Source organism: Oncorhynchus tshawytscha, linkage group LG01, assembly GCF_018296145.1.
Source record: "Oncorhynchus tshawytscha isolate Ot180627B linkage group LG01, Otsh_v2.0, whole genome shotgun sequence".
Lineage (NCBI taxonomy): Eukaryota > Metazoa > Chordata > Actinopteri > Salmoniformes > Salmonidae > Oncorhynchus > Oncorhynchus tshawytscha.
Window position 1 is genome coordinate 66,749,238 of NC_056429.1, and position 11,946 is coordinate 66,761,183.

The 11,946-nt window shown below is 42.0% G+C and overlaps 1 pseudogene; it reads right to left on the reverse strand.

Moving 5' to 3' along the window:
• Positions 1-5,377, reverse strand: part of LOC112260912 — a 37,944-nt pseudogene extending 32,567 nt beyond the window's left edge.
• Between the last annotated feature and the right edge of the window lie 6,569 nt (positions 5,378-11,946).

Here is an 11,946-nt window from a genome sequence, read left to right on the forward strand (position 1 = left end):
TGCACTTCCAAAGCATGTCCAATTAATTGAGTTTACCGCAGGTGGACTCCAATGAAGTTGTAGAAACATCTCAAGGATGTTCAATGGAAACAGGATGCACCTAAGCTCAATTTCAGGTCTGATAGTAAAGGGTCTTCATACTTACGTAAATAAGGTATTTCTGTTTTTTTGCAAATGTTTCTAAAAACCTGGTTTTGCATTGTCATTATGGGTTATTGTGTGTAGATTGAGGAAAATGTTTTATTTAATCCATTTTAGAATAAGCCTTTAACGTAACAAAATGTGGAAAAAGTCAAGAGGTCTGAATACTTTCCGAATGCACTGTACTTGTGCCCCTCAGATTTTTTGGGTGCATGAGTCCCATGTATGTACATAGTGCCTTGCAAAGGTATTCAGACTCCTTGGATTTCTTCAAATTTTATTGTGTTTCAAAGTGGTATGGATTGAGTTGAAAAGTGGTATGGATTGAATTGTAATTTTCTGTCAACAATCTACACAAAATACTCTGTAATTTTATAAACAAAAATGCATTAATAAAATATAGTGATTGCATATGTATTCAGCCCCTTTGTTTTGGCAAGCCTAAATTCGTCAAGGAGTAAAATGTCTTAAACAAATCACATATGCTACATGGACTCACGTTACATGGACTCACGCAGTGTGAAATAATCAAGTTGACATGATTTTTGAATGACTAATCTGTCCTTTGTCCCCAATACATACATCTGCAAGGTCCCTCAGTCAAGTATTGAATTTCAAGCACAGATTCAACTACAAAGAAGGCCAATGATTTGGTAAATGACAAACACTAACTAATCAGACATTGAATATCTCTATATCTTGGCATGGCCAAGTTAATAATTATGCTGTGGATTATATATTAAACCACTCTGATACATAAAAGATATAGCCATCCTTCTGAACTGAAGGACAGGAATGAAACTGCTCAGGGATGTTACCATTGGTGATTTTAAAACCACTACAGAGTTTTTAATTTTTTTTAACCTTTATTTTACTAGGCAAGTCAGTTAAGAACAAATTCTTACTTTCAATGACGGCCTAGGAACAGTGGGTTAACTGCCTGTTCAAGGGCAGAACGACAGATTTTGTACCTTGTCAGCCCGGGGATTTGAACTTGCAACCTTTCGGTTACTAGTCCAATGCTCTAACCACTAGGCTACACTGCCACCCCGGTATGGGCTGGTATGGGCATGCTTGACATCGGCAAATAATTGGAAGTTTTTCAGGATAAAAAGTAACAGGATGGAGCTAAGCACAGGCAAAATCTACTTCAGTCTGCTTTACACCAGAGATTGGGAGAGGAATTCACCTTTCAGCAGGACAATAACCTAGAACACAAGGCCAAATCTACACAATCCAGGTGTGCAAAGCTCTTATAGACTCACCTAAGAAGGCTCACAGATTTAATCAATGCCATTGGTGTTTCTAACATGTATTGACTCAGGGAGCTGAATACTTACACAACGACTATTTTTTTTTAACAGTTAATTTCTATTAATCTGTAAAAAGGTGAAATAATAATAGTAATCTTCCACTTTGACATTACAGAATATTTTGTGTAGTTCGTTGACAAAAATGACAATTAAATCAATGTTAATACCTCTTGGTAGCACAATAAAATGTTAAGAAATCCAAGGGGTCTAAATACTTTATGAATGCACTGTATCTCTTCTGTCTTCTCACTTTTCATCAAGATTCTAATTCAGGCCTCTCTCTGACACATATGGACCTTTTACTATGCCCTAATGGACATATTTTCTCCCTTTATGCCTTGTATTGCATAACTGCAGATGTGCCCAGTCATGAGCCGAGCCTGTTGACTTATGTGGGCATCGAGAGCAGGGAGGGGCCACTGGAAGGAGGTACCAACACCACTGTTTCCAGATGGATGAGTCTGTGGCAGGGTTCCTACTCCATCCATCCTTCCTCCCTCATTCATCCCTCCCTTTCCTCCCTCCCCTCCTAAAACCACTAAATCTCTGGCACATGACTTGGCCATTGTTTGCAGACCAGGTGTGAAAACAGTGCAGGCATGGAACCAATCAAAAGGAGCAGCAGCCCTGGCCATATCTACACATATGTGTTACTTTATTTTTCTTGTCATACCTTTTTTTTCTCCTCATTCAGATACTGCTATATAATAAGTACATTTAGGGTTGAATTTTGTGAACTAAATCCAGTTCATCACTGAGTTATCCAGATGAAAATATAGGCTACAGTGTATTTTACACCTCAAATATATGGAAGTGGCTTGAAAATAGCTGAACTTCTGTGGAAATACTAAAGTTATCCCAAATGTGAGTCATACAAGATTTACATTTGGGGAGGAATGGACTTCCATCCACTGCAGATGGAAGAAGTACCTTCATAGTTCCAATTTAACCCCTGCGCATAGGCACACATTTTATGGTACATTTTATATCTTCACTTCACTTTTGTGGTTACAAAGTGTTACAAATGCCTATCTGTATACCTTTCTGAAGACCATGGTACTGCTGTGAGAGTTTACCCTAGTCTCTTCACTCCACTCCTGAGTGTGTTGGTTGTTAGGAGTAATATTTAATTTCATTCATAGCAACCCACAAAACATGGGAGTTTAGTCGCTTCACAGAGCCTCCAAATATATTTTCTTACAGCATGCTTCATTCATCCTGTTGGGCAGTTGTGCACACAAGCACAAGGTTACTCCAGTTCATAGCCTGTTTGTGTTTAAGTGAATTAGGCCGGCAAACAGTGCCTTCAGAAAGTATTCCCACCACTTGACTTTTTACACATTTTGTTGTGTCACAGCCTGAATTAGAATGTATTAAATTGAGATTTTGTGTCACTGGCCTACAAACAATACCCCATAATTTTTTTCAACAAACAAATTAAAAATAAAAAGCTGAAATGTCTTCAGTCAATAAATATTCAACCTCTTTATTATGCCACGCCTAAATAAGTTCAGGAGTAAAAAGTTTGCTTAACAAGTCACTTAATAAGTTGCAGTAATAGTGATTAACATGATTTTTGAATGACTACCTCATTTCTGTACCCCACACATACAATTATCTTGAAGTTCCCTTAGTCGAGCAGTGAACTTAGAACATGGATTCAACCAAAAACACCAATACCTCGCAAAGAAGGGCACCTGTTGGTAGATGGTAAAATAAAAAAATGTAAAAGCAGACATTGAATATCCCTTTGAGCATAGCGAAGTTAAAAATTAATCGCCGTGATAGGAGAAAACTGAGGATGGATCAACAACATTGTAGTTACTCCACAATACTACCCTCATCTATAAGTCTTTGCTAGGTAAAGCTCCGCCTTATCTCAGCTCACTGTCACCATAGCAACACCCACCCGTAGCACGCACTCCAGCAGGTCTATTTCACTGGTCATCCCCAAAGCCAACACCTACTTTGGCCGCCTTTCCTTACAGTTCTCTGCTGCCAATGACTGGAACGAATTGCAAAAATCCCTGAAGTTGGAGACTTGCATCGGTTGTCAGAGCAGCTTACCGATCACTGCAGCTGTACACAGTCCATCTGTAAATAGCCATACTACCTACCTCATCCCCATATTTGTTTTTTTCTTGCTCTTTTGCACACCAGAATTAATATCAGTATTTATACTTGCACATCCTCATCTGCACATCTATCATTCCAGTGTTAATTGCTAAATTGTTATTACTTCACCACTATGGCCTATTTATTGCCTTACCTCCTTACTTCATTTGCACACACTGTATACAGATTTTCTATTGTGTTATTGACTGTATGTTTGTTTATCCCATGTGTAACTCTGTGTTTTTTTTTGTCGCAGTGCTTTGCTTTATCTTAACCAAATCACAGTTTTAAATGAGAACTTGTTCTCAACTGGCCTAACTGGTTAAATAAAGATGAAATAAAAATAAATAAATGACAGAGTGAAAAGAAGGAAGCTTGTACAGAATAAAAACATCCCAAAACATACATCCTGTTTGCAATAAGGTGCTAAAGTAAAACTGTAAAAAATGTGGCAAAGAAATGTACTTTATGTCTTGAATCCAAAACATTATGTTTGTGGCAAATCCAACACAACACACCACTGAGTGCCACACATCATATTTTCAAGCATGGTGGTGGCTGCATCATGTTATGGGTATGCATGGAAGTTTTTTGGGATAAAAATAAATGGAATAGAGCTAAGCGTAGGCAACATCCTAGAGGAAAACCTGGTTCTCCGCTTTCCAACAAACAGTGAGAGACAAATTCACCTTTCAGCAGGACAATAACCAACTGGAGTTGCCTACCAAGATGACAGTGAATGTTCCTGAGTGGCCTAGTTACAGTTTTGACTTAAATCAGCTTGAAAATCCTGTAGGCTACAGAAAAGGGCACATACGCTTTCTACCATATGCTATATCTGCTACATGATCTGTATGTTTTTTGGAGGTTGACAGAATATAGCGCTACACCCTGGAGAGGTACGCTGGGAATGGACAAGAAAAATATTTTGTACCCCTGCCTTTGACAAAGTGGGCATTGCTGACCAAAGGGCGACATCAACGCTCACCTAAGAAGCACATATGCCAATGGTTGAGAGAAATTGTTTTTGGGCAGAATTATGTGAGATTTTGTGTTTTTGTTGGAGGTACGTCTTGGTCAGTTTAGCTCAGAAAATTCCGCCCTCGTCAATCTGCCGCCATAGTCGAGCAGTGAATTTCAAACAAGGATTCACCCACAAACACCAGTGACTCGCAAAGAAGGGCAACTATTGGTAGATTGTAAAAAAAACACAAACAATAGCAGACAATAAAAATCCTTTTGAGCATGGTGAAGTTATTAATTAATCGCTGTGAAAGGAAAAAAACTGCCTAATAACCAGGCCGGCCGTGTAAACAGCCAATTTGACTGAGCTAGAACATTTATTTATTTTTGTTTTGACTCGGGAGTGTAAAATACTTATGTAAAGGAGATATTTCTGTATTTCGTTGTCAATACGTTTGCAAATATTTCCAAAAACATGTTTTCACTTTCTCATTATGGGGTATTGTGTGTAGATGGGTGAGACATTTTATTTAATCCATCTTGATTTCAAGCTGTAACACAAGAATATGTGAAATAAATCAAGAATATTTCTGAAGGAATTTATTATGTATTGGGACATGCTGCTTTTTATTCTCACAGCAAACAGAAGCTTGTTGGTCAAGAATAAGTCATGAAGGGTTGCTTTTAATTATGCAAATATAGAAACAGAGACGGAGAAGTATTCTAATTAACCTAGATCATTTTAGTGACATTTCTGGGGGAAACAATAAAAGAGTCTACAATAGAATAAAGATGGGAGGTCATTTATTGCCCCGTATTACCTGTCCTTTCTGTAGGAGAGTCATGCTTACTCAGACTTGCCCCATGCAAATCTCTTCTGAGCTGAGCCCAGAAGAGAACCTGTGGTACCTCTTCATTCCTTTGTGAGTCACTATGGTCAACAACGCTTGTGATTCCCGGTCAACAAGCATCTGTAGATAGACTCATGTCAGACCGATCTTGTCTGTTCTCCAGCTAAACCTCAAAAAGTAATCCATGAGAATGAGACGGCGGCGAAGTTTTCTAATGAATGCCAGCATTTATTAGATCACATCTACTTGGACGACTACAGATCCTGAACCCGACTCAGTCAAGTTCCATTATGCTATACATTGTCCTCTTGAAATCACATTTTTTGGAAAACAGCTACACCTGCTGAATTATTGCAGATATTACTGATATACTGTAGGCTTATGCAGACTCTAGTCTCAAGGCACTTTCCAAAATGTTGAATGTGATTCATAAAGAGTGTGATGCAACAGCAAGACTTTTCTAATGCAACACATTTCTAATGTATTTTTTATGCAAAATATCTCACACTATAGAAACCACCACATGGTTGAGGCAGATCGCTAATAGTGATTTATTTCTGTATTCCCATCAGCCCATTCATTTTAGCAGTGCAATTCATCAATAAGCATATCCTGGACACATGTGTAACCCCAGTCACACAAAGGTCATGCTCTCAATGGTCTTGGAGACAAGAATATTATTCAATGGAGGGTCATAACTCTTTTCAAGGTCATGACTTTTCCATGGAACTGCAAGGGTACGTCAGGAGATCAACACAAGAGCATATTCTCTCATGACCTCAAACTCACATTGGAATTTTATTCAACAGATCCGCTACTGTTTTGTATCCTCGTGAGTTCAGTGGAAGATAATTATAGTGGTCAGCCAATCATTTCGGCCAATCTTACTTAACTGTCAAGAATCTTACACTTTAGTTACAATTAGAGATTGCACATATTGCACTCAACCCTTCAAATAGTTAGTGAGTGCATAATAGTGCAGAATGATGTGTGGATAGTACAATGCCAGCAGATGGCGGCAAGCTCCAGATATGATGAGAAGTCATCATTTCATTATCGGCTGATAGTGTAGCCTAAACTACTAGATATATTGCAATATGTATTGTATATATACATTATATATGTGCAAATAGCCAATATGTCTGCCTGTGAGAAAGCTTAAGGGAACTGACCTGTCTTTTTTTTGTTGCACTATACCCTTGCAGAGAGAGAGAGAGTGTGTGTGTGTGTGTGTGTGTGTGTGTGTGTGTGTGTGTGTGTGTGTGTGTGTGTGTGTGTGTGTAGAGCCTTGCAGTGTGTCTACAGCAGGACATCTACAGCACCCAGTGTCACAGGCAGGCAAAGAAGATCATCAAGGAGCTCAACCACCTGAGCCACGGCCTATTCACCCCACTACCATCTAGAAGGCAGAGACGGTACGGGTGAATCAAAGCTGGGACAGAGAGACTGATAAACATCTTCCATCTCCAGGCCATCAGACTGTTAAACAGTCATCACTAGCCGGCCTTCGCCCAGTACCCTGCCCTAAACCTTAGACACTGTCACTATCTGGCAACCACCCGGTACTCTATCCTGCACCTTAGAGACTGCCCTATGTATACAGAGTCACTGAACACTGGTCACTTGAATAATGTTAACATACTGCTTTACCCACTTTATATGTATATATTGTATTTTAGTCATGGCTTATCATATATGCAGTGCATTCCGAGAGTATTCAGACCCCTTGACTTCATCTACATTTTTTTGCGTTACAGCCTTATTCTAAAATGGATTGAATTAAATAACCTCATCAATCTACACACAATACCCCATAATGACAAAGTGAAAACAGGTTTATGAAATGTTTGCAAACGTATTCAAATTTAAAACACCTTATTTACATATGTATTCAGACCCTTTGCTATGAAACTCAAAATGGAGCTCAGGTGCATCCTGTTTCCATTTAACATCCTTGAGATATTTCTATAACTTGATTGGAGTCCACCTGTGGTAAATATAATTGATTGAACATGATTTGGAAAGGCACATACCTGTCTATAGAAGGTTCCACAGTTTACAGTGCATGTCAGAGCAAAAACCAAGCCATGAGATTGAAGGAATTAGAATTAGTCCGTAGAGCTCCGAGACAGGATTGTGTCGAGGCACAGATCTGGGGAAAGGACCAAAACATGTCTGCATCATAGAAGGTCCCCAAGAACTCACTGTGGCCTCCATCATTCTTACATGGAAGACGTTTGGAACCACCAAGTCTCTTCCTAGAGCTGGCTGCCTGGACAAACTGAACAATCGGGGGAGAAAGGCCTTGGTCAGGGAGGTGACCATGAACCCGATGGTCACTCTGATAGAGGTTCAGAATTTCTCTGTGGAGATGGGAGAGCCTTCCAGAAAGACAACCATCTCTGGAGCACTCAACCAATCAGGCCTTTATGGTAGAGTGGCCAGACGGAAGCCACTCCTCAGTAAAAGGCAGATGACAGCCCACTTGGAGTTTTCCAACAGACACCTATAGGACTCTCAGACCATGAGAAACAAGATTCTCTGGCCTGATGAAACCCAGATGGAAATCTTTAGCCTGAATGCCAAGCGTCACATCTGGAGTAGACCTGGCACCATCCCTGTGGGGAAGCATGATGGGCTGTTTTTCGGTGGCTTGGACTGGGAGACTATTCAGGACCGAGGGAAAGATGAATGGAGCAAAGTATACAGAGATCCTTGATGAAAACCCGCTCCAGAGCGCTCAGGACTTCAGACTGGGGAACTTGAGAGGATCTTCAGAGAATAATGGGAGAATCTCCCCAAATACAGGTGTACCAAGTGCGTAGCATCATACCCAAGAAGACTCGAGGCTGTTATCGCTGGCAAAGGTGCTTTAACAAAGTACTGAGTAAAAGGTCAGAATACTTATGTAAATGTGATATTTAGCAAAAATGTCTAAAAACCATTTATTGCTTTGTCACTATGGGTTATTGTGTGTAGATTGATGAGGGGGAAAAACTATTTAATTGATTGTACAATAAGGCTGTAACATAACCAAATATGAAAAAAATGAAGGGGTCTGAATACTTGAATGTACGTACTGAATGTACTGAATGTACTGTAAATACTGCTGTACATACTTTTTCTATTCACATACTGTCCATACGGTCTATACACACTATTCTCATACATAAATATTTATACTCAGGACTCTGGCCAGGACTCAGGAAGCTAATTTACTGCAATTATATCCATTTTGTCATGGGGTTTTGTAAAATACTGTGTATTTATATACTGGACATAGCTCACATATCTACTGCTGTTCATGTCATTAATTCTTCTCATCTGGTGTAGGCTATATACATACAGTTAAAGTCTGAAGTTTACATACACCTTAGCAGGATACATTTATACTCGTTTTTAACAATTCCTGACATTTAACCCTAGTAAAAAATCCCTGTCTTGGGTCAGTTAGGATCACCACTTTATTTTAAGAATGTGAAATGTCAGAATTAATAGTAGAGAGAATGATTTCTTTCAGCTTTTATTCCTTTCATCACATTCCCAGTGGGTCAGAAGTTTACATACACTCAATTAGTATTCGGTAGCATTGCCTTTAAATTGTTTAACTTGGGTCAAACGGTTCGGGTAGCCTTCCACAAGCTTCCCACAATAAGTTGGTTGAATTTTGGCCCATTCCTCCTGACAGAGCTGGTGTAACTGAGTCAGGTTTGTAGGCCTTCTTGCTCGCACACGCTTTTTCAGTTCTGCCCACACATTTTCTATGGGATTGAGGTCAGGGCTTGTGATGGCCACTCCAATACCTTGACTTTGTTGTCCTTAAACCATTTTGCCACAACTTTGGAAGTATGCTTGAGAACATTGTCCATTTGGAAGACCCATTTGCGACCAAACTTTAACTTCCTGATTGATGTCTTGAGATGTTGCTTCAATATATCCACATAATTTCCCTCCCTCATGATGACATCTATTTTGAAGTGCACCAGTCCCGCCTGCTGCAAAGAACCCCCACAACATGATGCTGACACCCCCGTGCTTCACGGTTTTGATGGTGTTCTTTGGCTTGCAAGCCCCCCCCTTTTTCCTCCAAACATGATGATGGTTATTATGGCCAAAAAGTTATACTTTGTTTCATCAGACCAGAGGACATTTCTCCAAAAAGTATGATCTTTGTCCCCATGTGCAGTTGCAAACCGTAGTCTGGCTTTTTTATGGCGGTTTTGGAGCAGTGGCTGCTTCCTTGTGTAACCGATGTGAAATGGTTAGCTAGTTAGCGGGGTGCGCGCTAATAGCATTTCAATCGGTGACGTCACTCGCTCTGAGACCTTGAAGTAGTTGTTCCCCTTGCTCTGGGAGGCAGTTGTTGATGTGTGCAGAGGGTCCCTGGTTCGAGCCCAGGTAGGGGTGAGGAGAGGGACGGAAGCTATACTGTTACACATAGCCTTTCAGGTTATGTCGATATAGGACTCGTTTTACTGTGGATATAGATACTTTTGTACCGGTTTCCTCCAGCATCTTCACACGGTCCTTTTCTGTTGTTCTGGGATTGATTTGCACTTTTCGCACCAATGTACGTTCATCTCTCTGAGACAGAATGCGTCTCCTTCCTGAGCGGTATGACGGCTGCGTGATCCCATGGTGTTTATACTTGCGTACTATTGTTTGTACAGATGAACGTGGTACCTTCAGGAATTTGGAAATTGCTCTCAAGGATGAACCTACAATTTTTTTCTGAGGTCTTGGCTGATTTCTTTTGATTTTCCCATAATGTCAAGCAAAGAGTCAATGAGTTTGAAGGTAGGGCTTAAAATACATCCACAAGTACACCTCCAATTTACTCAATTGATGTCAATTATCAGAAGCTTCTATAGCCATGACATCATTTTCTGAAATATTCCAAGCTGTTTAAAGGCACAGTCAATTTAGTGTATGTAAACTTCTGACCCACTGGAATTGTGATACAGTGAATTATAAGTAAAATAATCTGTCTGTAAACAATTGTTGGAAAAATGACTTGTGTCATGTACAACGTTGATATCCTAACCGACTTGTCAAAACTATAGTTGTTAACAAGAAATTTGTGGAGTGGTTGAAAAATGAGTTTTAATGACTCCAACCTAAGTGTATGTAAACTTCCGACTTCAACTGTATATATTGCATTTGGATTGCTGTGCTATTTGGCTTGTTAATTGGATTCGTTGAACATATTGTAACGACCCTGGGTTTATAAGCGCGGAAATCGACTCTGCCGTTCGAGCATGCTTTTGCGGCACAGTCGATAGCGTGCCGGACCTCGGGCTCGAAGGTCGAGGGTTCGAGAACTGCTCCCTGCTGTTTCATTACATTGGTGTTAGAAGTGGGATAGTCTGTGCCAAAGTGTGTCGGGCGAGCGGGCCTGTCTGCTGTGAGCTGCAGACTGTCGACGTGGCTGAATGGGGGCAGCAGCAGGGACGGGACACAGACCTACAGCCAGTGCTACAGTGGGTAGAGGCGCAGGTGAGGCCACCATGGGAAGAGGTGACAGCGCTCTCACTCGCAACCAAAGGGTTGTGGTCAAAGTTTGAGAGTGCTACAGCGGGCATGCTATGGCATGCTACAGCGGGCATGGAAGGAGTCAGCTACGGGAGAGGAGAGGTGGCAGGTGGTGGTCCCAAAAGCATTGCGGGAGGCTGTGCTCCAGAGTACTCATGGGGGGGGGTGGGGACTGGACACTTTGGGGTCAGAAAAACACTCCGCCGCTTCCGTCAGGGCTTTTACTGGGGGCAGCACAAGAGGGATGTGGAGGACTTTTGTCGCCGCTGTGACAACTGCACAGCGAGAAAGGGCCTCCCAGGCCGCTCTCATGCCCAGCTCCAACAGTTCCCAGTGGGGGCTCCCATGGAGAGGGTGGGAGTGGATGTAGTTGGGCCGTTCCCCACCACAGACAGTGGAAACCGCTGGGTGCTCACGGCCATGGACTATTTCACAAAATGGCCCGAGGCCTATGCTCTGCCTGACCAGGAGACAGAGACCATCGTCGACGCCCTGACAGCGGGGATGTTCAGCAGGTTTGGAGCTGCAGAGTCCATCCACAGCGACCAAGGCAAAACTTTGAGTCCCGTGTGTTCGCCACCATGTGTGAGAGGCTGGGTATGCACAAGACCCGCACTACTCCTCTCCATCCTCAAAGTGATGGCCTTGTGGAGCGCTTCAACAAAACGCGTGGACAGCAGCTGGCCATCGTCTCTTCCAAACACCAGCGTGACTGGGACAAGCACCTGCCTATGGTCCTCATGGCATTCCGCTCCGCTGTCCAAGACTCCACCTCCTGCACTCCTGCCCTCCTCATGCTGGGGAGAGAGATCCGCACCCCTGCAGAGATGGCGTTTGGTCGGCCCCTGGATAGCCCTCATGTTCCCCCGGGGCCGGAGTATGCTCGCCCGGAGACTCCAGGACCACCTGGAGGCAGCCCACACCTTCGCCAGAGAGCAGCTGGTGAATGCAGGTGTGAGGCAGAAGAGGAACTATGACGTGCACACCCGGGGAAGGCACTTTGTGGCTGGGGAGCTGGTCTGGGTCTACTG